The 27,781-nt window shown below is 39.7% G+C and overlaps 1 protein-coding gene across 13 annotated transcripts in view; it reads right to left on the bottom strand.

Moving 5' to 3' along the window:
* Positions 1 to 27,781, bottom strand: part of ncoa2 (nuclear receptor coactivator 2) — a 234,854-nt gene that overhangs the window by 139,464 nt on the left and 67,609 nt on the right. For 12 of the 13 annotated variants that reach the window (XM_052022839.1, XM_052022845.1, XM_052022847.1 and 9 more), the window contains exon 2: positions 4,712 to 4,791. The exons of the other annotated variant lie outside the window; for it this stretch is intronic. The gene's annotated coding sequence lies outside the window, so the exon portion shown is untranslated. The remainder of the gene's footprint in view (positions 1 to 4,711; positions 4,792 to 27,781) is intronic. 13 annotated transcript variants of the gene reach the window in all.

The following is a 27,781-nucleotide window of genomic DNA, read 5'->3' on the forward strand; positions in this document are numbered from 1 at the left end:
GAACATGCATGTGGACTGCTAATATATCCAACTTCAAAGTGCAGTTTCACAATTAGAATAATTTATGAGCATCTTCATTCAGAGTCACATCTAGTGAATGGTTCCCACTTAAATATCTGTTGTTTACAAACTTGCACAGTAACCTGCTTACACCAACACTACTTCAGTGAGGCAAGGTGCCTAACACAATGGTTACAATTATTCATCAGACTCAGTTCATCAAATCCTTGTTATCCATTGACTTACTATTCGTAGATGTGCATACACATTAAATCGACTGTGTTTCAATGGGAGAGTTGATAAGTATATTGTGTTCCTACAGAGCTGCCTCATGTGGTGTCCAAGTGAATCCTGTTTGCAATGAGATGGATTACACTTTGATGTCTTATGCTGGCAAGTAATGAAATATCAATAGCAGGTGTGCAGCCAGAAATAGTGTTTGGATTGTGGGCTGGAGGTATGACCAGAGGCAGGATCAGGAACATCAGGGATCAGGAAAATTGAGAGATTTACAGCAGAAGTCAGAGTCCAGAGTGAAACATACAAACTGAAATTTACAGAGAAGTTGTTATACTCATGCAGCATTGACCACAAAGGTTCAGTGGATATAACAACTTAGTAGTCACTGCCACCAGCCTTAGTGGTATCTGCATTTTTTTGTTATGCACAGGAAGTCCATGCCCCGTTCCTCACAAATAACCAAGGGTTTAATGCATTTCAATTTTATAGGTTCAAATCTAGTTGTTTAACAACCAGCAGTTCCAAGTGCTCGTGGTTTAGTTTATTTAGGACCTCCATGCATGCTCTGCCTAATGTGGGATTCGAAACAACTTGAGTCAGATGCCAGCAATTTTGATCTCCCTCTTCGCCATTGGCCTCGCTGGTGCTGGAGATGAGTTGGATGCGCTTTGCATCTGACCCCTCAGCATTACCCTGGGACTGGCTGGCACACAGATAGCAACTCCAGTCATTTGAATGGGGTTGTCAAATACAAGGACAAATGCAAGTGCAGGGAAGGGTTTGAATTATTTTACTTTATTTGCTGGTTGTTAATTATGTTATTAGCATTTTATGGTTTTCTTCATAAACATGTGATTTTTGTAAAATAAAAATGCCTAAACAATTATTTAATTATTTATAATTATTATAATTATTTATAATTATTTTAACTATTTAAATATGTTTGTACTTTTTTTTAATGCCTCTCAGGAGGTTGGTGTGCAACATTAGGATCAAATGGTTTGGGGACGATATATTAGAATGGATTGAGGATTAGTTATTGATCAGAAAATATAAATTAGGAATTAGTGGCCTGTATTCAGGCTGGCAGGTTCCAACTAATGGAGGGAAGGGAACAGTGCTTAGGCCTCAACTATTTGCAATTTATATCACAGGCTTGAGCAATGAGACATGGCGTAATATATCCATGTTGGCTAACGATAAGCAGTTAGGTGGGAAAGTAAACTGTGAGGAGAACACAAATTAGCTGCAAAGGGATATGGATGAGTTAAGTGATTGAGCAAATGAATTGTTACGTTTAATTATCCACTTTAGGAGAAGATTGGAAAAGCATATTTAAGAGAAAGTAGTTGAGGAATCAGCAAGATCTTCAGCTATTCAGAAAGATTTGATGTTTCCTTATAAGCAGATCAAAGAAAGCAGACATGCAGATATAGCAAACAATTAGGAAGGCAAATGACATGTTAGCTCTTATTGCCATACAAAAGATCTCTTTCTGCATTTATACAGGTCTATGGTGAGGCTATATTTGAAGAACTCTGCACAGTCCTTTCACCTAAGAACAAAGGAGATTAAGTGTGATGAACGTTCATTAGATTGATTCCCTGATACAAGAGGTCTGTCCTGCAGGAAAAGTCAAGTAGAATGACGTTAGGGATCAGAAAAATGAATGCTAGTCTCCCTGAAACAAAGATTCTTGGAGGTCTGAACAGGAAGATATGAGTGATTGTTTCCCTTGCTTGAAGAAGCTCAGGATGAGGGTTCAGTAATTGAGATCTGAGAAAAGGAGTTATTTCTCCAGAAAGGGTACGGTTAATCAATCAAAAAGTACGTTCAAAACCGATATAGATAGGTTTTTAGGCTCAGAATGGATCATTGGCCAAATTAAGATTCAGTTAAACGTATTGCTAGGATGTAGATGACAAAGGATTAGTTAACAGGAGCCCAATAAAGATCAGCAAGTCAAGGATGAGCATTTCTAAATTTTAGATGGCTAGGGTATAGTGCTCATGTGGTGCAACACTTGTGGAATAAACACTGTCTGTTGTTATTGCACTCAATGTTCTTCAACTCCTCTGAAAGGCTGCCATGGGCATTGTATTATTGGAGAGATTGTGGATGGAGGTATACATTGTACAAACATCAGCAATTATCCACACTCCTGTCCTGTTGCTGAAAAGTACATCATTGAGAACCACACTGCAGAATTTCAATAAATCTATTTTCAACAAATCTTGCAATTTTCATGTATATTAGATGTGATGCCAACCACTGGGATATTTTCCACACAGATTTGCTGCTTTACTGGAGATTTTGGTTGGGAAAAATGGTTCAGTACCACACTATATATCAGAACCAATAATCAAAATGCTCTTGCCTTTTAAATTTAAGAAGTACCTCTTCTACACAGCATTACCATATTCTTATTACATTGTTTGGTATCAAAGACAAACTCAATGCATAAAATGGAGATACAAGAGATTCTGCAAATGCTGGAATCTGGAGCAACACACACAAAGTGCAGGAGGAATTCAGCAGGTCAGGCAGCATCTATGGAAGGAAATAAACAGTCGATGTTTCGAGTCGAGACCCTTTGTCAGGACATGATAAGGTATCTCTCAATACTACAGTGCACACCTTGAAAATGGAAAGGTATTATAATTTGATCATTTTCAGCTATTGCACTATTAAAACACACACACACACACACACACACACACACACACACAACAGTTTCAATGGACTGTGTAACATTTTAACTTCCACAATCTTAAAACTTGCAGCTTCAAGAAACCAAACAGATAAAAGCTGAAAATGTACCAATTAATCAATCATTTTCTGACAGTCACTAAACCAAAAAAAGTTTCATTAACAGGTGCAAGTCCTTTTGCACTTTAGAGCTGATAATTTCCTAGTACAGGAAAAAAAAAACAAAATCTTGAAATTGGATCTAATGGCTTTCCTTCTACCACTATTTGTATGTCTACCAGCATTAGCAGTGTGTGCACACACACAAAAGCACCATCCTATCTCTTGCATATGTATTTTAAAATGTCTTTAAGTTAATTAATTTCTGCTTTTCTAATCTTACTTAGATTTTTATTCCCTTTCTTTCACTTCTCCATCTGGTCTCATTTTAGCCCAGATGGTAAAACCACCTGGATCTCTCCACAACTGCTTTTAAAAAAAACTTAATACAAGCCAAAAGGAGCACACTTTGCAGCATGGGATTGCTGTCCTTGCCAGCTCCACTTTGCCCCAGGTGAAGTAATCGCTCAGCCAAGAATGAATAAAACTCATCCACTGAGTGCAGCTGTTTATGGATGGTGTCAAGAAAGAATATCCAACAAGTCAAATTTTTATAATATTTTTTTATCATAATTATCATAATATATCACAATTCATAGTAAAGTTACCAGAGTGCACACTCAATGTAATGATTTAGGCTGGTAATTATGGTGATCAATTCATAAAGGGTTTTAAGCTTTGTAATGAAGACTCTTCACCTAGGAATTCAAGTCACATGGATTGGCTTGTGCTGAAGAAAATGATGACTGCATAAAAGTACATGCTCAAGGTCGGACTTTACCAAGAATGTTCATTCAGACTTATCCTGATCAGAATTTAAAAATCGTGATTTTAGTTTGAAAAAAAGAAATTAACTTCATCACTGTCATTTGAAACACTGAGGTAATGGAAAAATTAAGCTCCATTGTTATGAGTATTTCATACAAGCAGCCACTGCCTAAATAAAGTAAACCAAACCACATACTGAGGAAGTCAAGTAGCAGCTTATCCCCTCTGTCATCTTTCCAATACAGTAGCTGGAAAGATAGCCACACAAATCCTTTAGAGCATCTAATCAGACTGATCCTTTAGCAATCAATAACAGCTGAGCAACTGAAAATTCCAATGGTTTCTTTTCCAAATGCTGAAAAATATTCCCTTTAGTGAAAATAGCTAACTTATAATCTTAAGATTGAAAAACTATGCAGCAACCAGTTTCAGAGAGCAAGCTTAAACAAAAATGACCAAATGCAGTAAGTTTTAAAAAGCTATCAAATAGAAATTTGATCAAAATTTGTATCAGATTTGCTCACATACAAAAGAACTTCTATTCAGTGCAGCACCAAGGAATTGCTCCACAAATATAGATGCCATTTTTAAAATGGAGTGTTAAACCAAATCCCTGTTTGCTCTCTCAGGTGGATATAAAACATTCCACTGCATTCTTTGAAGAGCAGGATCGAAGTCAACATTTATTTCATAACTCTAAAGTACATCCACATCACTCAACCTTCCTATCTGAAATTCTGCCATATATTTGCCCATATTAAAATACATCAAAGACTGTCCACTTTGGGTTGCTCCAAGGATCTGAAAAGTTCTATAATTAATGTAATACCTTTACCTCTATCATACAACAGTCTTTATGAACTAGTTAGGATTAAACTGTCACACTTTAACATACCTTGGCTTTACTCCAAAAACACCCCTAGGGCATTTCGGTCGCAGTACGATTGACAATCTTCAGACATTATTCTCTTCAATCTGCCAATAAAGAACATGCAACAATATTCATCAGAATTATACACTGATAACCCAATCCTTCACATAAATTGCAAATTGGTCAACCAAATTAGAGCAGTTTATTTATTGTACTTATAGCTTTGGTCTAAGCTCTAAATAAATTGCATAAAATTAAACTATTTTAGGATTTATTAAATCAAAGCATTAGAATGAATTTGAGGAAGAACTGGTTGGATCAGCATACTATGGCAAATACCAAATTGTAACAGCTGTGCATTTAACTCTATGTCTGAAATACAGCTCCATTATGATGTTGCATTAGCAATAGAGGAGGTGTTTTTGCCCCACTTACTTTTTCAGGCCATGGATTCCAAATTTGGATGAGGCCTAGATATAGTTACGAAGTGATATCCCCAATTTTAAGTCTCTGGAGTATAATTGCATGTGTACATTGGTGAATCTATAGTGCATTTCTTCCTAGGCCAACACATCTTTCCTAAGATGTGGCCCCTAAAATTGCTGTGATCTAACCGGAACTTCCCATTGCAGCAGCATATCTTTGACACCTTGTATCCTACTTTAGTCACTTCAAATATGTTTGGAGTTGCAAGCCATGATGTTGTCCAGTTAGACCTAGGATTTATAGCTGAAAAATTATGCTCAGCCGTTCTATGCTCACGTATAAACAGGCAATTTCTGACACGTTGGGCTGACTGGTCTTCATTCCCAGGTTTTCCCCTCTCTCCTTTCTTAAGGAGGAACACAAAATCCATAGCTTCCCAAAGTAATGGAATAGTTCCTGAAATAGGGGCACTTTCAACATGTTCTCACTTTTAACTGTTCTTTTGTTTAAAACCCTGGAATGGAAACCATCTGGTCTGGGAATCTGTTACTCTTGACTATGTTCTTCAATACTGTTTTTCTACTTAGGCTAATTTTTGCAAGTGCTCATTCCATACTCGATGCTTCCATACTCAGGACTTGGGATGTCCTGCATGCATCCTCTTTCTCTATTAGAAATACTGATGCAAAAGAATTATTGTCTGCTACTTCTCTATTTTCATTTACTATATTATCCATTTCTAGTTTTCAGTCTACCTAGGTAACTCTAACCACGTTCTTTCTCCTGATGTAATTGTAAGCATTGAGTTTGATATCAACTGCAAGTTTCTCTATTTCCCTTTGCAGTTTGCGTCATGTAAAGTTTTGTCTTTCTTTTAGTTACCAGCATCTGCGCTAGTTTTTGCATTTTTATATGCTTTTTTTCCTCTTTTAGGTTTGCATTGGCCCATACTCACCAGCTCTTCGGAGTGAAAGCTGATTCGGTAACACAAATTATTTTTTTCTGAAAACAGCTCTCACCCCCCATTAGCAGATCTGCCTCACCTTAACTAAATCTAGAACCTTAATTCCTGTTTCATGTTTCTCCTTTCAAACATGGCATTGAACTGAAATATCATGGTCTGATAGCAGAATATGTACCACACAAATTTTAACCCCTGCACTAAAAGTTACAGCCATTCTCTGTCAGGTTAGTGTTGAGTCCTAACTTATTTAACTTCCAATGACCTCAAGTTTTTGACATTAGGCCAAGAAGATTACATGAGTAAATCTGAGATACATTATCAAGTCATTTATGAAGTGTTAACTGCGAAGGATCCAGAAAATACCCCCAAAGAAGTCCCAATGGTGAGCGATTCCACGAGGCATTTATGGTCTTCATAAATCTCCAAGCTTTCTCTTAAAGTACATGCCAAAAATCCAAGTTACATTTACTGCATAATCTATCCAAGTTAAAATGTTAAGTAATTGAAGTACATTAATAAAGTATTGCCAAGAAACTGAGTGTTTTTTTAATGCATGATTTGTGTAAAAGTCATTATTCTGTAAAAATCATGCCAGCAATCATTTTTTGGTCAATCGATGACCTTTTGGAAATTAGCATAAACACTTCTGGGCCTGATTCCACAATGCATGGCTGATGTTTGCCCAGAGTAAGTTGCGTAGTTGGAGATGTTATCCAATGTGCAACTGCTGTGTCTGCATTTACCAACATAAATTGGCCATAGGTGTGACCTACAACCTGAGTTTTCCATTCAGAGTAAAACAAGGAGCAAACCATACAGCAATCAGCAAAAAAATGCCAATTAAAGGGGACAATGACGTTTTGCCCATAGCCTCTGCCAGACTCATTTTTCTGTACTCCACGTGTCCATAGCATCACAGACAAAGTTCACAGCATGTATCCATTGTGCACCTCTGTACAAAATGCTATGACCACTAGTCCCTGAATAATCTCATAACTCACCGTGGCTTGGGGGCCACTGGCCCAGATCATTGCGTAAGGGGTGTCCAACTGCACACGGGAGCCTAACCTTCAACCAATCCCATCTGTTTTCCCTTCACCTTCACAATAGACTTGTATGCTGCTGTACTGTGGCTGCTATGGAGATTGTCCTTCAAAAGGTGACAATGATGCAGTAGCTGCGAGCTCCACAGGCAGCTACTGTGTGCAAGACAGGCGCTCTGCATCCAGCCTAGGTTAAGTGTGAAAAAACTGGGATGATAAGCAGCAGTAGTACGTAGTGGGCCCATTCCAGCAAACCCAGCCTATTAACCAGAGCCTTACTCCCTTCTTTGACATGTTCTCTCTTCTGGCATGGTTAAGTACAGATATTCAGTTTCTTCAAAGCACACACTTTACTGATGAATACTTGCTTTCTAAAGTTACATGCCAATACAAATTTTTCCAAAGTATGCAAGGATTTATTAAAAGAATCTACTTAACCTCTTTGCCAAATCCTAACCTTGATATTTCAGCCCAATAGTTCCCCCAATATAGGTTCTATTTTCTGTCAGACCACAAAGACATCTAGAACATTGCTTTGAATTGTTCTTTTTGACAGCTACTATACTATTGTCCAGTATATCTTTAAAAACTCGAGACACATCAACTCTAGCTACCCAGCACACATTAAGTCCAGCCTCCCAGACAACATCGACCCACTGAAATTCACCGACCGCCAAAACAGGTCCTTGTTGGATGCCATCTCCCTAGCCCTACACTCACCTCTGGAGCAGGCGCACAGTAAAGACACCTACTTTAGACTACTGTTTATTGACTACAGCTCTGCCTTTAATACTATAATTCCAAGCAAACTCATCTCCAAACTCTTAGACCTGGGACTCAATACCTCCCTTTGCAACTAGATCCTTGACTTCCTAACCAACAGACTGCAAGTCAAGGATAGGCAGCAATACCTCCACCACAATTAACCTCAACTACTGGTGCCCCACAAGGCTGCGTCCTCAGCCCCCTACTTTACTCCCAATACACTCACGACTGCGTGGCCAGATTCTGTTCTAACCCATCTACAAGTCTGCAGATGACACCACTGCAGCAGGCCGAATCTCAAATTATGATGAGTCGGGGTACAGGAAGGAGATAGCGAGCCTAGTGACAAGATGTCATGACAACAAGCTTTCCCTCAATGTCAGCAAAACAAAAGAGCTGATCATTGACTTCAGGAAGTGGGGCGGTGCACATGCTCCTGTTTACCTCAATGGCGCTGGGGTTGAGAGCTTCAAGTTCCTTGGAGCAAACATCACCAATAGCCTGTCCTAGTCCAACCATGTAGATGCCAAGACCAAGAAAACTCACCAGCGCCTCTACTTCCTCAGGAGGCTAAAGAAATTTGGCATGTCCCCTTTGATCCTCACCAACTTTAATCGATGCACCATAGAAAGCATCCTATCTGGATGCATCACGGCTTGGTATGGCAACCGCTCTGCCCAAGATCCAAAGAAACTCCAGAGAGTTGTGGACACAGCTCAACATATCACGGAAACCAGCCTCCCTTCCATGGACTCTGTCTACACTTCTTGCTGCCTCAGTAAAGCAGCCAACATAATCAAAGACCCCACCCACCCTGGACATTCTCTCTTCTCCCCCCCTCCATCAGGCAGAAGATACAAAAGCCTGAAAGCACGTACTATCAGGCTCAAGAACGGCTTCTATCCTACTATTATAAAACTATTGAGTAGTCCCCTAGTACAAAAGATGGGCTCTTGATATCACAATCTACCTCGTTATAGCCTTGCACCTTATTGTCTGCCTGCATTACACTTTCTATGCAACTGCAATACTTTATTTTGGATTCTGTTATTTTTTTCCACTTGTACTACCTCAATGAACTGTATGGATGGCATGCAAAACAAAGTTGTTCATTGTACCTCGGCACCTGTGACAATAATAAACCAATTTACTTGACTATTCCAATGCTCTCTTAACTATCCTCCCACATTTCACATGAAGCTCTGTAACCATATCCGAATTCACACAAATGCCATCCACCCAGCATCTTGTAAGCTGGCTGACCTACACTGGCTCTAGATCTGGCAATACTAACTGTATGCGCGGTTAAATTTTTCTTGGGAAAAATTTTTTTTTAAGTGGGAGGTGTTACGGACTCAGTGAAAGTCCCTTTAAGATAGAGAGTGTGTGTGTTTGTGTGTGTGGGGCGTGCTTACGTCAATAGAAGATAAAGGACGTAATGACGTTGTTGAAGAAGTTAGAAGAAGGAGAGAGAGGGAGAGAAGGGAGAGAGACACCAGCCTGCTAGTTTTCTCTATCGATGGATGAGAAACTATAACTGTGTCTGCCACTGAAATCCATGTATGGAAGTTGGAAGTAATCCGGTGGAGTTCACTTTGTTGCTGACCTGTAGAAGGAAACAGGTATTTGTGTGTGGACGACCACGTTTCGGATGCTTTTCGGGGTGAGGAAGTCACTACCGAGTAAACACTGAAGTGTCGCTTGGGTTCCATCGTGGAACATTTGGATTTCGTATTTACTCTCCCTATGTTTCTCTACATCTACGTCTTATCTTCAGACAACGGTGGTTGTTGAAGAAGCCCTTGCTCATGTTTCACCTTATGACTTGCGGAACTGAACTTTAAGAACCATTCCGGAACTGGGAGTTTTGGACTTTGCCACACACACACACACACACGAAGAGTTTAGTTTTAGGGGTTAGCGTTCAAGGTTTAACATTTTTGAATTCTAACATACTAACATTTTTACTTTTATTTTACGTATTATCATAAGTAGTGATTAATAAAATAGTTTTTTAACTCTGAATCATGCTCAGTGTGTTTCTTTTGTTGCTGGTTCGTGACACAAGAAAACTATCTTTTCAGTTAAATCCTTGAGAGTTTGGCTCCTTCTCATTTCCCTCCTTCTCCAGCTCAACAACCCTCACATCTTTGCATTTCTCCAATTATATTCTCTTATCTATCAATGATTTTCATGACCATTATTGGTCATGCTTTCACCTGCCTTGGCTTAAATTCAAATTTCCACTTTAAACTCTCTACCTCTTTTTTCCTAAGCCATTTCTTAAAATCTAACTCTGTCCAAGCTTTTGATCACTGATACCTGTTAGATTAGGACCAAACTTTGACCAATAACATTCCTGTGAACAGTTACAGGATATTTATGAAACACCCTAGCAAGGATTATTTTACCCCATTGTATTTTTATCTTACAGCTATAGAACAGTTTCCCATCCAACAATGAAAAGCTAACATTCCAGAGATATTGCCAAGAACTGCTGATGCACAGGATAAGCCACTTCATCCAGTTTTAATAAATAAAAACTGGTCAGTTTCACCAATTAAAACAAAGTACCATTTCACATCATAATGCAATTAATTCTTATGCATTCAATCTTGTATTCTTGAGCAGTAGATCATCCATTTTGTTTCCCCCACCCTCACAGGTTCTTTACGAATAAGATTAAGTTGCCTTGGCTAGTTCCTTCCCAAAGATCTCCCCTTAAATCAGACCACTGAGGATCCCCACAACCCTAGCCCTGAGCACGTATCTTTCTTTCCTAGCCCTCTTTATGTCCTCTCCTAGCTCACTTTATCCACAAGACCCAAGCTCTTTTAGATTCCATTTGTACAAATTTGTTGACCATCACACTTCCCTTCCTGGCCACTATAACAGCAGCTTATATTGTAAACAGTTCTCTTTCCCTGGCTGCTCCAACTTTCTCCTTCAGTATGCCATTGCCACACATCCCTCCAATCTTACAAAACTTCTGCCCCATTTCCAACTTTCCTTTCTTCTCCAACATTAGAACGCATTGTAGTCTTCTAAATTTGAGCACGTCTTTCCTGTTATTCTTTGTCTGAATCCTCCAGTCAGGTTTCTCCCTGTGCCATTGGACCAAAGCAACTTATATCAAAGTCAGCAATGACATCCTCTCTGGCTGTGACAAAGTAACCCCATCCCTTTCATCCTTCAACCTGTCTGCAGCTTTCAACATAGTTGTCTGCAGCTTTCAACATAGTTGACTGCACATTCCACCTCTGATCCTTCTTCAATTTCATCCAGATGTGTGGCACCACTTTCACCTGGTTAATTCTCATTCTTGTAAAGAGGGAGAATCACCAGCAATGGCTTCTCTTCCTGCACTCATACCATTACTTCTAATCTCTTCCCATCCTCCTCCGTCACCATCATCTCAAACCTCGGTCTCTTCCTAATTCTCATCCACATACTGCCCATAACTTGAAAATAAGACATCAGTTTCAACATACGTGGTACTAACTCACAACTCTGTCACAGTATCACCTCTCTTGACCCTTCCTCTGACTCCAAATTGTCATATGCTTATCTGATGTCAATTAAAAATGAGCAGAAATTTCCTTCAATATTTATAATATCAAAGTGACTGCCTTCATTCCCCATCACAAATGCTTTTTGCTGGAATCCATCTTTCTCCCTGGTATGTGTCTGAAACCAGTCTGCGGATAAGGTTAGAGATAACTACCCACAAAAGAATGAAGACTATTTCCATTGTTTGAATGGTGGCTGACTTTACCTCAGCCTCAGATCAGCTGCTGACAAAATGCTTATCTTCAGCTCTTGATTAGTCAAACACACTTTCAGCTGGCCTCCCTCATTCTACTCTCTATAAAAATGGAGGTCCTGCGAGTCTCTGCTACTCTTGTCTGAACTCTCACAAAGTCCCATTCAATCCCCATGCTTGCTGATCTACGTTGGATTCCAGTTAAGCAATGTTTTAATTTTAAAAACCTCAACTGTTTTTAAATTTCTTTGTGGCTTTAACTCTCTAATCTCTTCCAGACCTATAACCCTCTAAGATGAGCATACTCCTCTCGATGAACCCGGAATTCAAATCACTCCACTTATACTTAACTGACCCTGTGCTTGGGAGTTTCACCTTGCAGGAGTCAGGAGTTGGAGCGAGATTTGGAGCAGGAGATTTGAAAGGAAATGAGTCTCTGTGCTTGTGCTTGGGAGTTTCACCCTGCAGGAGTCCAGTACAAACAGGACGGCTACACCTGGACAGGACTGGGATCAATGTCCCAGAGGGATTGTTTGCTAGTGCTGTTGGGGAGGGTTTAAACTAATATGGCAGGGGGATGGGAATCCATGCAGAAAAACAGAGGGAAGCAAAGCAGCAACCAGAGCAAAAGTCAGAAAACAGAAAGGAGTAGAAGGCAGAAAAGTCAAACACAAAAGCTTACTAGATTCTAAAAGGACAATGAATGTAAGGGTGCTTTATCTGAATGCCCGTAGTATTCAAAACAAGGTCAGTGAACTTGAGGCACAAATCAGTACAAAGGGATATGATTTAGTGGCCATTACAGAAACGTGGTTGCAGGGTGGAGATGAGTGGGAATTAAATATCCAAGGGTATTGGGTAATACGGAAGGATAGGCAGGAAGATAAGGGAGGTGGGGTAGCGCACTTAATTAAGGATGAGATCAGGGCGCTAGTGAGAAATGATACAAGACCTAGGGAGCAGAATGTTGAGTCAATTTGGGTAGAGATTAGGAATAGTAAAGGGGGAAAAAAAAAATCACTGGTGGGAGCTGTCTATAGGCCACTGAATAATGACATTACAGTGGCACAGGCAATAAACCAAGAAATATTTGATGCATGTAAGAATGGAACAGCAGTTGTCATGGGGGACTTCAACTTCCACATAAATTTGGGTGAATCAAGTTGGTCGAGGCAGTCTTGAGGAGGACTTCACAAAATGCATCCGTGATAGCTTTCTTGAACAGTGTTATTTGAACCTACGAGGGAAAATGCTATCTTTGATCTTGTAGTTGGGGATCCTCTTGGAAAAAGTGATCATAGTGTGAGTAAGTTTCTCATACAAATGAAGGGTGCAATAGTTCAATCTAAAACCAGTGTATTTATACCTGAACAACAGAGACAACAACGGGATTGGCTAGCGTAGACTGGAAACACAGGCTATATGGTGGGACAGGGTTGAGGAACAATGGAAGACCTTCAAAGAGATTTTTCATGGTGCTCAACAGAAGTACATTCCAGTTAAAAGCAAGGACAGCAAGGGTGGGGAGAGCCATCCTTGGATAACTTAGGAAATAAAAGGCGGCATCAAGCTAAAAGCTCATGCATACAAGGTCACCAAGAGTAGTGGGAAACTGGAAGATTGGGAAAAATTCAGAAAGCAACAAAGCACCACTAAGCAAGCAATAAGTAAACTAGCACAAAATATAAAATGGATAGTAAAAGTTTTTATAATTATAAAAAGCAGAAAAGGGTGGCTAAAGTGAATGTAGTTCCCTTGGAAGATGAGATGGGGGAAATTAATATTGGGTAATGTGGAAATGGCAAAGGCTTTGAATGACTATTTTGTGTGTCAGCCAGTCTTCAAGGTGGAGGACACGTCTAACGTGTCAAAGAGAAATGTTATGGATGCGATTGGGGGTGGGGGGGGGCGTGCGGTGAGGATCTCAATACAATCGTTGTCACTAAAGAGGTACTGATGAGCAAATTAGTGGGCCTAAAGGTAGACACGTCCCCTGGTCCTGATGGGATGCATCCCAGGGTACTGAAAGAAATGGCAGAAATTACAGTAGAGATATTTGTGATCATTTACCAAAATTCTCTGGACTCTGGGCAGGTCCCGGTGGATTGGAAGACAGCAACTGTCACATCACTGTTTAAAGAAACGATGTAGGCAAAAGGCAGGTAACTATAGGCCAGTTAGCTTAACGTCTGTAGTTGGGGAAAATGCTTGAAGCAATCATCAAGGAAGAAATAGCGAGACATCTGGATGGAAATGGTTCCATCAGACAGACACAGCATGGATTCAGGAAGGGCAGATCCTGTTTGACAAACTTACTGGAGTTCTTTCAGGATATAACGAGTGCAGTGGATAGAGGGGAACAGGTGGATGTTGTATACTTGGATTTCCAGAAGGTATTTGAGAAGGTGCTGCGTAAAGGACTTGTCAATAAGGATGCTTGGAGTTGGGGGTAATGTATAAGCATGGATGGAGGATTGGTTAACCAATAGAAAGCAGAGGGTTGGGATAAATGGGTGCTTCTCTGGTTGGCAATCAGTGGTGAGCGAGGTGCCGCAGGGGTCGGTGCTGGGCCAGCAACTGTTCGTGATATACGCTAACAATTTTGAAGAGGAGACAGAGTGTAATGTATCTAAGTTTGCCGATGACACTAAATTCAGTGGATAAGCAAATTGTGCAGAGGCTGTAGAGAGATATAGATAGGTTAAGTGAGTGGGCAAGGGTCTGGCAGATGGAGTACAATGTTGGTAAATGTGAGGTCAACCACTTTGGAAGGAAAAATAGAAGATCAGATTATTATTTAACTAGTGAAATATTGCTACATGCTGATGTGCAGAGGTACTTGGGAGTGCTTGTACATGAATCGCAAAAAGTTGGTTTGCAGGTGCAACAGGTTATCAAGAAGGCAAATGGAATGTTGGCCTTCATTGCTAGAAGGATTGAATTTAAGAGCGGGGAGGTTATGCTGCAACTGTACAGGGTACTGTTGGGGCCGCACCTGGAGTACTGTGTGCAATTCTGGTCTCCTTGCTTGAGAAAACATATACTGGCTTTGGAGGCGGTGCAGAGGAGGTTCACCAAGTTGATTCTAGAGATGAGGGGGTTAGCCTATGAGGAGAGATTTGAGTCGCCTGGGACTATACTCGCTGGAATTCAGAAGAATGAGAGGGGATCTAATAGAGACATAAAATTATGAAAGGGATAGATAAGATAGAGGCAGGAAAGTTGTTTCCACTGGTAGGTGAGACTAGAACTAGGGGACATAGCCACAAGATTTGGGGGAGTAGATTTAGGATGGAGATGAAGAAGAACTGTTTTTCCCAAAGAGTAGCAAATCTATGGAATTCTCTGTCCAGGGAAGCAGTAGAGGCTATCCTATTATATATATTTAAGACACAGTTAGATAGATTTTTGCATTGTAGGGGAATTAAGGGTTATGGGAAAAAGGCATATAGATGGAGCTGAGTCCATGGCTAGATCGGCCATGATATTATTGTATGGCGGAGCAGCTTGACAGGCCAGATGGCCGACTCCTGCTCCTATTTCTTACGTTCTTATTAACTGTGAAGATCCAAAGCTCCAAGATTCCTCCCCCAGACTTCTCCACACCTCTATCTCCTTTAAAACTTGCCCATTGACCATACTTTTGGTGTTCTGCTTGTCAGATTTTGTTTGAAGGAGCCCCTGAAATGCACCCAAGATTCTGCTGTGATAAAGGTGCTATACAAATGGAAATTGCTACCACTTCTTAAGGTTGGATAAACATTGCAATGGAAGAGACAGCTCTACAATTTGAACAATAGACCATGTCAGCTGTTGCTCAGTGGTGGCATCCTTGCTTGTACTACAAGGCTGCGGGAATAAGCCAGAGTTCAGAGATGCAAACAAAGTGTCTTGGTTGCATGCTGAGGAACAGCAGACTGTCAAAAGGTGCATTCTTTTGTGCAAGATGTTGAAGTGATAACCCATCCACTCCTTTGGAGGGGATGTAAAAAAAATAGGGTTGGTTCAACTTTGAAGAACACTGATGTTCTCCTAGGTGTGCTGTCTATATTTATCCCTCAATCAACTTCACTAAAATCTATTATCTTGTCAACAGCATATTCCCATTTGAGAAACCTGATAATGTACAAACTGGAAACAGTGCTTCCTGCATCTGTGACGATGCTTCGGCAGCTTTGAGACTCAGAGGGGACCTTGCTCAGGAAGCCCCCCCACTCTGTGATATCTGGTACAAGGTTCCCTTCAAGTTGAAAACTACCTATGGTTCTCACTAGGGACCCACTCTCAGATTATAACTCCTCCTATCATCATATCCCAGACTCAATCCTTCCCACTCACCCACCAGCAAACCAAACCCCTCCCACACCTGCACCCACCCTCTACCCAAACACAAAATGCCCAACCCCAACCCTCAACATTCCAAATTCCATGACTAATGTTCCGGCACCACAACTCTTTCCAGACACTCGCCACCCATATTCCCTGCCCCCTTCCTCCCCTGCCCACCCTTCTCCCATCTGTTCCCATGATCTACCATGGAGTATGCAGAAGAAAGGCCTTTTACATGTAAATCATTTAAGGTCTGAGTTATTGTAAACAACGTGTCCATTAGAACTTGCAGTGGCCCATTCTCACAGAAAACATCAGCTGACCTGTCACATGTTTATCATGCCTTTTCAAGCAACAAACAAATCCTGGCAAATAGGATCACAGCATTACTGCTCACATTGGTTAGTGCTTTATATTTTTGTAAACTGCAGTTGTTTTATTTAATATTAAAAAAATAACTTGAAACAATTCCATTGTCTACTGTAAACTCAGATGCTTTTAGTGATGAAACAGAATCTTAGATTAAAGACTAACTTCAAAGTCTAATCTTCTGCTTATAGGGAGTTTGAATGGTATCTTCACAAATCGCTAGACTCAGAAGCTGTGTACAAATTCACAGTAGAATGAATCATACACATCATTGAAACATCATTATTGAATTTTCACTGACTTATTTTGAATGCAACATTAAAATCAAAAGCAGTAACAGTCTTTTGATCATATTCAAGTGGGCAATGTTAATTGAACTAAAGGAATATTACGGGTTAATCTACTTCATATACAGAATGAAGCCTCCATACGAGCACTAGTAGATCTCTTAGTATTGCTTAAGTAAGGCAAGTAAATATACACAAGGGAAATGTATCTCCACAAAGAACATAATAGGTTCAAACAAGATCTTCCCAGAGATGGTGTATTTTTGTTTCCCTAACTGGCTCCTGTCACAGGTAGGTAAACATTAAATGATTTTCTATACATGATGTGGTGATTGTTTCATGTCTGTTAGAATGTGATTTTTAGCATTCACCAAACCTACCCAAGATTAAACAAAAATGCAATTTAGTTTACCACCAACCATCAGTTAAGAAAACATCCCACTCACATAATTTAGGCCTTTATTCAGTCAGCACTTCCTGCAAAACCTGAATAATTCAACAACTTGCTACTGAGAATGCAAACAATGTTACTGAATTCTCAGTGTAAACACAAATAATTTTATACTGTAACTATTTAAGATACATAATGTGCTGCTGTGATCACTTAGAATACATTACAAATATAAGAATACTCAATCCCTACTTCCTGCTTTGAACCTCAGTCTTATCAATTGGGCTCTCTTCTTGCAATTCCCAACTAGTTTTGTAACAAACAGGTTAGACTATAACAAGTATTGCTATCAAAGCTTTCTTAAAAAAAGCTGCAATTCATATTTTTTTAAACTTATTTTTGTTGCTATACACAAAAAGCACCATTTCTAAATTAATCTGGCATGGTCAAAAACGGAATCTTTTGGGCATGGAGAATTATTTGCTGTAAATATTTTTTTTGTTAGAGAGCAGGAGAAGACAGTACTGACAATGCCATATTCTGTAAATATTCAGTCATCTTGTCAATCAAACACTTCCAGCATTTATAGACGTGGATAAAAGAGAAATGATCTGTTACCTTCCTAACTTGCTTCTAGTTTAGGGAGGTGGTCATGCCTGTGAATCTACATGACCACAAAGATCACAATTAGGTCATGCCTTTAATGATAAACGATGTTAAAAGCAGATCTTGTACAGAACAAATGAAACTGATAATTTGGCACCTTTGGGACTTTGGTAGTGCAGACTAGTAGATTTTCTGGATTATCGAATCCTTTTAGTACCCAAGCACTTTTACTTCACTCTTTGTTACATAATAGTTTAGTAAATTTTCTAGTGAAACCCAGTGATTTTGAAGGAAATGGGAAATACATAAGCACACTGGACTCCTGTTCTAGCTGCAAACTTATTCACGTTCCTGACACTGGCCTTCTGGATCCCCAACCCAGCCCCACTCAAGGGCCCCCAGCTCCGCCCATACACCCTGCTTGTACTCTGGACCCCAGCTCGCATTCGACACCAGTGAATGAACCAGTTGATCTGGATTCTGAACATGCTGGATGATCAGTTTTACTGTATTACAAGGTTATTTATCGCAATTATGTTTTGAAATTCACATTAAGAAAAAACTTTAATATACAAGATGGCAGCTGAAGAGTCTAAACATTGTTTACCTTTTCCTTTACCCTCCATTTATCTTAAAATCAATGCTCATCAGTAGCAATTCCACTTTTGATTGGTTGTTTTTGTAAATTTGTTGAATACTTTGGGGTATTCCCATCTGTTCAGTTGTATGTGACTGCTTTAAGAAGCTGAACTACAACCTGAATATCTTCAACACATTGTTACATATAAAGTTACCTGCGGATTAGACACCATTAACATAACACCAGAAGTTGTACCACAAGTGATAGCACGCGCATTTGTTCCCCAATATTTCAAGGGGATGGATTCTGAATCGCAGCTCGTCCAGCGCGTGCTTTGCATCTCTTTTAACCTCGGGCAATGCGCTGGAAGAAACAATCACTCGCATAATTCTGCTAACAATGGCCTTCTGCATAGAAAAGTGAACAAAAGCTAATGGATGAATCCTAATTTAACCATAAACCCTCTTCCAAAAGCACTCAGGACTCGTTTGACTTATTTGACTCGTTTGAAGGAGAATTCAGTTTTACAAGTCAGTTGCAAGTTCAATTGGCAAACAGAAGCAGAACAACAAAAAAATAACTTGAGCTCTTCATTCACAGTCACATCCTGCTGAATGACTGCCACGTACATTTCTAACATTTCAGGCTTTAATTCCATTGGTGAAGTATGAATTTAGAGTTCCACTTAATGCTTCAAATATTTTACACAAAAAAAAGACACATTTCTTATGTACTAACCTGTTGCTAGCTTGTAACTATCAATGCTACTTAGTAAATACAGCTAAATTTTTAAATCAGGGAAGGCAAGCAGTAAAATACAATGAAAGCAACATTTTTCAAAACAAAAACCTCACTTGGTACATTAATTTCCTGATTCTTTAATCAATGTTATGTTTACTATATATTGGGCAAATCAATAGTTTTATGAAAGGGAAACCAGGTTTGATGAACGAGTATTTTAATGGTCTAACTTGCAGAGCGGATAGTGTGATATAGTAAATTTATATTTTCAGAAGACATTTAATAAAATGCATACAAGAGATTGCTACACAAAACATCCCAACAAGAATGCTATTATATATTAGGAATAAAGACTGGTTAATGGACGGAAAGTACTGAGTTGGATTAAATGGTTCATTTTTCTGTTAGCAGATTGTAACTAATGGCAAGCTGTAAGGATTTATATTCTCTACTAGGGATGTCAATTATTCATCATTTACACGATTAATGCGATTGCAAAATAATGCATTCATTTTCTTATGTTTTTCTGTGTAATCCTGTGTGCTAACAGGATAAAGGCTGAAAAGATTTGCTAAACATATCTTATAATGACACAGGAGGCTACTCAGTCCATTAAATCCATGCTGGCTCCCAAGGAAGCAATCTCATTCGTCCCAATGCACCTCTCAATATTTCCCTGAACACCTGCAACTAATTCTCTCTCTCTCTCACATGCTCAGCTGCTCCCCTTTGATTCTTCTTGATGTTAACCTATATAAAGAGGTAATTTCAAGCAGCCAACTAATCTTTAGGATGGAAAAGGGAACTGGAGCACCTGGGGAAAACCCACGCAGTTACAGAAAAGATGTACGGCTCCAGAGGTCTGGATTGAACCTGGGTCCCAGAGTTGTGAGTCAGCTGCATTCATTTCGCCACCATGCTGCCCTTTTTCCCTGTTGGACAATGCTTTGTAATTGGGAACTGGAGGGGAGGGGTTTGGGGTGGGAGGGGAGCGGTTTGGAGTGGACGAGGGACAGGTTCTTCACACGGGGTGATGCGTGTGTGGAGTGAGCCGTCAGAGGGGGTGGCTGAGACAGGTACAGTAACAACATTTGAAGGTCACAGACAGGTGCATGCATGGGAAAGGTTTGGAGGGATATGGGCCAGGCACAGGCGGATGGGACCAGCTTGGATAGGCATCTTGATCGGCGTGGACAGGTTGTGCCAAAGGGCCTGTTTCTGTGTTGTATTCCTCCATGATTCTATGAGGTGTCCAAAACAATAGGGCACTAGTTTAAGATGAGATGGAGGAGGTTTAAAGAGGATCTGAGGGGTGTATTTTTCCCACACAGTAGTTGATATCTAGAGTGTGCTGCCAGAGGAAGTGGTGGAGGTAGGGAGAGTAACAACATTTAAAAGGCTTCTGGACAGGGACTTGAATGAGCAAGGCACAGAGGGATATGGAATTCATGCAGGCAAGTATTGTTTGTGATTTGTCTAAATGATTTGGATGAAAGTGTAGGTAGGTAGACACAAAAACTGGTGGAGTTGTGGATGGTGAGGTAGGTTGTCAAAGAATTTAGCAGGATGTAGATCAGTGACATATGGGTGGAGAAATAGCAGATGGAGTTTAATCCGGACAAGTGGGAGGTGTTGCTCTTTGGGAAGTCAAATGTGAGAGGAAAGTATGCAGTAAATGGATAGAGGGTCCCAAGGAGCATTGATATACAGTGGGATCTTGGGGTCCAGGTCCGTAGCTTCCTGGTAGTGGCAACACAAGTAGATAGGGTGATAAAAGAGGTGTACGGCATGCTTGCCTTCAAATCTGGCCTAACCAAAGTTTTATACAGATGCAACATGACTTCTGACTCATACTCAATGCCCCGACTGATGGAGTACTGTGTGCAGTTCTGGTCGCCGCATTACAGGAAGGATGTGGAGGCTTTGGAAAGGATGCAGAAGAGGTCCACTAGGATGTTGCCTGCATTAGAGAGTATTAGTTATAGAGAGGACAAACTTGGATTTTTTCTGGAGTACTGGAGGTCAGGTGGGGGGGGGTGTAGTTTGAGGTGAGGGCATGCTGATAGAAGTTTATGAAATTATAAGAGGCATAGATTGAGTAGATAGTCAGTCTTTTTTCCAGGGCAGATATGTCAAATACGGCATAGCTTTAAAGGTAAGAGGGGGAAAGTTTAAAGGAGATTTGAGGTAAGTGTTTTTTTTATATACTCAGGGAGTGGTAGGTGCCTGGAACGGGCTGCTGGGGAAGTGATGGAAACAGATACAATAGCAATGCTTAAGGGGCAGTCAGACAGGTAAGTGAACAGGCAGGGAATGGAGGGATTTGATCCATGTGCAAGCTGATGAGATTAGTTTGGATTGGCATCATGGTCAGCACAGACATGGTGGGCGAAGGGCCTGCTCCTGTCATGTTCAATCTATGACTCTATGAACTTCCCTCGACCACAGGTGGGCACATGAGTAGTAATAGGACCCTTGCCTCAGAAGCCCAACCTCCCTTTCTCCCTGATACTGCTGATCCTCCATGCCTAGGAACTCCTACCTGCCACATTGCCTCACGAAGCAAAAGTGTAGGCATCGCTCCTCTGCCAACATCCAGCTATTAAAGTTAATGAGGGAATGAGAAAGGTAGAAAAAGTTTGCAAAACAGAGACCATGCACAAGTGAGAATGTGTCAATGCTAAAAGATCAAGTGTCAGAGGATAAAGAGAGAGGGACAAGTGGGTGGGAGGGTGGGAGGGTAGGGACAAGGGGGTGGGGGGGTGGGAGGGTGGAGAAAGAGATTGGATTCTACTAGATGGAAAGATGGGCAGCAATGACTTAGGACATGAGTTTCCTAATCAACAAAGGGATGAAGAAAAAATTCTTCAGTGCTGAGAATACTTGAAGTTCCTATTTCAGAGGTCTATGACTACTCAATGGATATATTCAAAGCTGAATTTAATAGATTTTTTGGGAAGAAAGCGAATCAGGGGGACTTGGTTATTACATTGGAAAATGTTACAGAGATTCAGTTATGAACTTATGATGAAGCTGGCTCACTGGAATACCTGATACACTCATTTTTCCACCCGAACATTCTTATACAAACAACAAAATAATGCAGAAATAATCTTCAGAATTTTATTAGAAAAATCACTTGCGAGAAAAATGTTTATGTACAGAATTTTCATTTGTAACTTTAAACTAGGTTCAACTTGTTCAACTTAAGGTTCAACTTAAATCTTGTTCAACAGAAATCTAAATATTATAAAGGAAATCCCATTGCAATATCCGTGCTGTCATTGCACTTGAATAATGAGTTGGAAGGCCACAAGGTCCAGGACCGAAGTACAGAGCCTACGTTTACACTTTAATCAAAAACCAAGGTTTCCAAGTATGTAAAAATTTGAACGCAGTGAAATAATACATCCAAACATTCAAAACGTTCTGCACAACAAGTTTATGAAAAAATTGTGACTCATGTTGATAAAAAGAAACAGGATAAATAGAACAGCAAAAGAAGGTTATAAAGGAAAGAAAATTAATGGTATGTTTCTTGGATTGGTTAGGATTCTTGCATGACCCAGCAAACTGGAACATCACTTCATGCAAATAATTTTGATGAAGCTATGAAAGAACTCTGCTGACAACATTAGGAAGTAATGGAAATGAAGTGCATAGGAGACCTCAAACAGATAGGTGGGTAAGATGGCAAATAGATATGTGGCAAACCTGATATTGTCACTGATGCATGTAAAATTGCATTCGGGGTTGTGATGCAAGAAATGAGTGAGCAAGCAATACAAATTGAAGATCACAAGTGGAAAAGGGCTTATAAAAGGGACACAATAGAAAGTTGTAATTTGCAAAGATGGTATTGACAACAAAAAGGTCATGATGAATTGGCACAATTCGATGGTTAGGCCACTGAAGACATTATTAACATCCCAGCATAAAGATGAAACAACCAAAAATTTGCAAAGTACAGTTTACTCTTTAAAAACTCTGATGAATCTAATGGAATAGAAAAGGTTATAGAGGAAATGTAATTAACACATGAAAACTTAAGATGTTTGAAAATAACAGAAACCCAAAATACCAGTTTCTATTGGTAAACAAAATGTTTTAAATTTAGCATTAAATTCCAGTGATACAAGGAGAATGCTTAGAAGATTTTTTTTCCCATGGAGAGTTAAGAAGAATGGCTACTTAGCAGCCCTTCATATTATTCAAGAAAATTATTAAATGAAATAGATTGAGAGAAGAACAGAATTCATGCAGACGGCTCTGGTCCTGCCACACTGAAGCAACACACCTAATGGCTTCCATCTGTTGAAGATTCCACAATTAAAATGACCAATTATGCACAATTCTAAAGGCATTTACAAATATGCCACAAAAACCAAGCTACACGTACAGTTGTACAAGATGTTGGTAAGGCCATGTTTGGAGTACTGTGTGAAGTTCTGGTCACCCTGCTATAGGAAGGATATCATTAAACTGGAGAGGGTGCAAAACAGATTTATGAGGATGTTACCGGGACTAAAGAGCTTGGGTTATAAGGAGAGGCTGGATAGGTTAGGACTTTTTTCCCTGGAGCATAGGAAACTGAAGGGGGACCTTATAGATGTTTATAAAATCATAAGTGGCATAAATAAAGTGAATAGCCAAAGTCTCCTCCCCCCCCCCCCCCCGCGGGTAGGGGAGTCCAAAACCAGAGGGCATAGCTTTACAATGAGGGGGGATAGATTTAAAGAGGGATCTGAGGGACGACCTTCTCCACATAGAGGTTAGTGAGTATGTGGGGTGAGCTGCCAGAGACAATGGTAGAGGTGGTACAATTATGACATTTAAAAGGCAGTTACATTGGTAGGAAAGGTTTGGAGGGATATGGGCCAAAAGCAGGCAAATGGGACTAACTCAGTTGGGCAACTTTGTCGGCATGGACGAGTTGGGCTGAAGGACCTGATTCTGAGCTGTATAGCTTTATGACTCTATAAATCTTAGTTTCAAGATTCCAAAATATAAAAATAATAAATGGATCAGATGAAAGTGGTTCTTTCCACAAAATTGCTCCATGTATACATTATTGATTGGAATAATGCAGTGACTGACGTCAGCTTTTTGTTGAGTGTACTGATCATGTTAAAATAATTGAGGGGGTCAATGGAGGATTTGAAAGTAGAAGTGCGGTTCCCACTGCTCTACCCATGTGTCTCAACTCCAAACACTAACGAATCATGTGAACTTGTCATTTTTAATACCAGCAGCCCAAACGTGATTACTAAACTAGCATCCATTTGTAGATAGCTTTGTGATAAGTCTTTATCTGAACCCAAAACAGTTTCTTCCACAAGCTTCAGGATTTCAAATTCAATATTGACATCACATCACTCCGAGTTGGTTTGCCTCATTGGTTCTGCTGTTTTCAACCTGGTTATTGTCCTTTAACTTAATTTTCTCAGTAAAAATATAGAATGCTTAGAGAGGCAAATTTCAAAGCTGGGTTCCATAGCTCAAATGCACCATGTAAATCCACTAACCCTTCTAATGCAAGCTGGTTTTATCCCAGCTGTGCTGTATTTCACCATGCCACAGTACAGGACCTTTGAACCTCTGCTGGCTTTATCTGGCTTGATGTCCATTCGACCAGATACAATTTACCTACCCTCTGGATTAATGTTCAGTATGGCCCTTTACTACCTACCAGCAAGTTGACGGGCTTTTGTCATTGTAAAATATTGTATTATAACACCCCCTTGCCAAACGCAGTGTTATAATACAATATTTAAGGTTCCCCTTAGCTTTCCAGAACTGCAAGTAGGGCTTGGAAATGAAGTAAAGACAGAGGCTTTGTGTCTACTGAATATATTGTTTTAATTTAAAAGTACTTCCAGAAACAGTATTGGAAACTTCTAACTACAACAGTGTCCAATGTGTTCCCTTTGGGACACAGACATCCTTGGCAAAACAGTCCCCAAGATCCAGTCAGAAAGATCTTCTGAGGTGTTAATCTCATACTTCTAGATCCCTTTTGGATTTGGCTGGTTTTCTGAGATTTGGAAAATATTTTAAGTCATTGTTGTGTCAGTGATGAATAAACCTTAAATCTGAATAACAATTTCTGTGGCATCAGCAGTCTAAGTGTGTAAATTCCTGGGAATATGGAGTTAAATTTTATGGTTCCAATAGATTTTATGCTGTGAATGTAAATAATTCAGAAAAATTACTTAGATACCCTTAAATTAAAACAATGATTTTATGATCGTAAATGGAGGTATTTATTTCTGTACTGAAGGCCACATTCATTATTCATCAGTGTCGTCAAGCAGATTTTGAGAAGGTCCTCATCATTGAAAAGAAATACCTTCTCATACCATCATTAACACTTGAAATTATCATTGTGAAAGAACTTACGATTTTGATCATTGCATTTCATAGGATCCCTTCGCTGTCCCCTCTGCACAATAGCATGATGATCAGTATGATTTTCTAGGGCTTTAGATACACCACCCCCTACAAACACCTGCAACACAGCTCAAAGTTACAACACTGCTGATATTTCCAATGTCTCTTGATTTATCAATTTTTACATTTTCATGCCTGCAAATTAGTTTCTAGATTTTCCATCTTCTCTAACTTCTACATTTTGCTGAAGATGCAGCCATTCTCAATACTACATACTAATTTCCAAGAATGAATCAAAAGAAATTCATGGTCTGAAAATTCATCACTGTCCATTGAGGGTGTGAATTTGTAACTGCCGACCATAAAACACCCATTTACACTGAGCATAAACTAATCCTATTTTGCTCTGTATACATTCCCATCAACTTCTCTTCCCTTCCTCCCCCAGATACTACTATTCACCTACACACAAGGGCAATTTACAATATTCAACTAATCTTACCAGCCTGCATATCATACCCAAAGGAAACCCAGGCAGACCTAGGGAGAACATGCCAATTTGGCACAGAGCACTACAGGTCAGGATTGAACCTAGGTTCCTGGAGCTGTAAGTTTGCATCTCTACTAGTTACACCACTGTGCCACCCTTAAGTGGAGGAATAGTGGACTCAAGTGCAGATAAGTAAATACTGAACATCAGACACAACTGGAAATCACGTGAACTAATTTCTCCAGCAATGTTTTAAAGAAACATTGCAAGAAGAGTGATATTACTAGATATGTATCACATAAATCATCAGCACAAATAATATTTGCCACTGGAAGTGCTGGTTTGAATTTTTAAAAGTGGTTCAAGTCAAGTCAAGTTTATTGTCATGTGCACAAGTACATGTATGCACAGGTGCAATGAAAAACCTACTTGCAGCAGCATTACAGGCACGACATTCAGAAGAAAAACCAATTTGATTTGAGTGAATTTGATTGAGTTTTTTGAAGTAGTAACCAAGAAGGTCGATGAGGGCAGGGCAATGTTCAATTTAATCTGGAAATAAGTGTTATCACAATCCACTAAGGAGGAAAAGAAAAATGATTCTCATATACATAATGCTGAAAGAAAAAATACAGCCTTACATGTCTGAATTTATTGGCCCAAGTTGGGGAAAGGAGAACTGCTGAAAAAAGTAACGTGGGTGATTGGAATTTTATGGTCTGATTAAAGCACGTTACAGATTAGAAACATGCTATTTGGACCATTAAATTTTCATATTGTTTTTCTCAACGAGCCTTCCATTCTAATGCTAATCTCCTCCTTACTCTTGGCATTTCTCTTTCCAAGCAACCATCTGCAGTTGCACCCTTTTTATTGGCATGTTCCTTAACGGTAATTACCATTTTAATGCAAACTTTCATACAGTCTTTTCTCCCTATACTTACAACTGTGAAAAGTTTGTTTACATGATTGTGAACCTTGAATTCCAGGAAGCCACCCCTCAATCTAATTGGCAGTCATGCTGTAACAATTACTTGCTCCAATCAAAGTATAGTTCTTTGAGATTTTACTCGTGTTCACATTTTTACAATTCTATAATACTGTATTGTCCCTTCCTGGTTAGGAAATTAACATGCATCAACCTTGTCTTGATCTTGGCTTCCTGGTTTAGATAAATTCCTGCTTTATTGCAATTTGCAGGGTTCTCCTTTGTTGTTGCAATTAAGCAGATTTCACAATAATTCCCCTTTAAAAGAATACCCAGACAACTGCCATTACTTTTATTGCACAAATGTGTTTTAATCTCCTTGGCATTTCAGGGATGTCCTAATTTTTTGACCTTGATGTCCGCAGATCAACCTGCCTTTCAAATATAAAGAGTTGGCATACAGATCATCCTAAACTTTGAGTCTTTTCCTTCTTTATTAGAACTATCAATATGCATTCAATGTAACATCTCATTTTTCTTCCTGTCTCAGCCCACCTAATGTTGAACACTCAACTGTGCCTTGATGACTTGGGAGGCAACTATTCCAGTGATCACATGGCTGTCCTTTCATCCTCTGAGAACCACAGCTCCTCCAGAATTTGATGTTTGTACTTCTGTTTTACTAACAATTTATCTTCATTGGTCCATATTAATTCCAGATCCCCAACTTTTTACTTAAAATTGTAAAACTTCTCAAATCTGACGGTACCTCCACACCGTCCTTCCTCCCACTTCCTCAATTTTCATTCACCTCTTTTGTGCAGGTTTATTTTGAGTGGGAGAGTCTCAAACAAGGGATCATAGTTAAGTAGGCAGTTATTTAAGACTGAAGTGTGTCATAACTTCTCAGAGCATGGTGAATCTCTGGAATTCTCAACCCTGCAGGGTTGTGGTGGCAAGAAGGTTGAACACATTTAAAGAGATAAATAATTTTTTGAAAGATTGTGGAATTGAGGACCATG

The sequence above is a fragment of the Pristis pectinata genome, chromosome 9 (genome assembly GCF_009764475.1).
Source record: "Pristis pectinata isolate sPriPec2 chromosome 9, sPriPec2.1.pri, whole genome shotgun sequence".
NCBI classification, from domain to species: Eukaryota; Metazoa; Chordata; class Chondrichthyes; order Rhinopristiformes; family Pristidae; genus Pristis; species Pristis pectinata.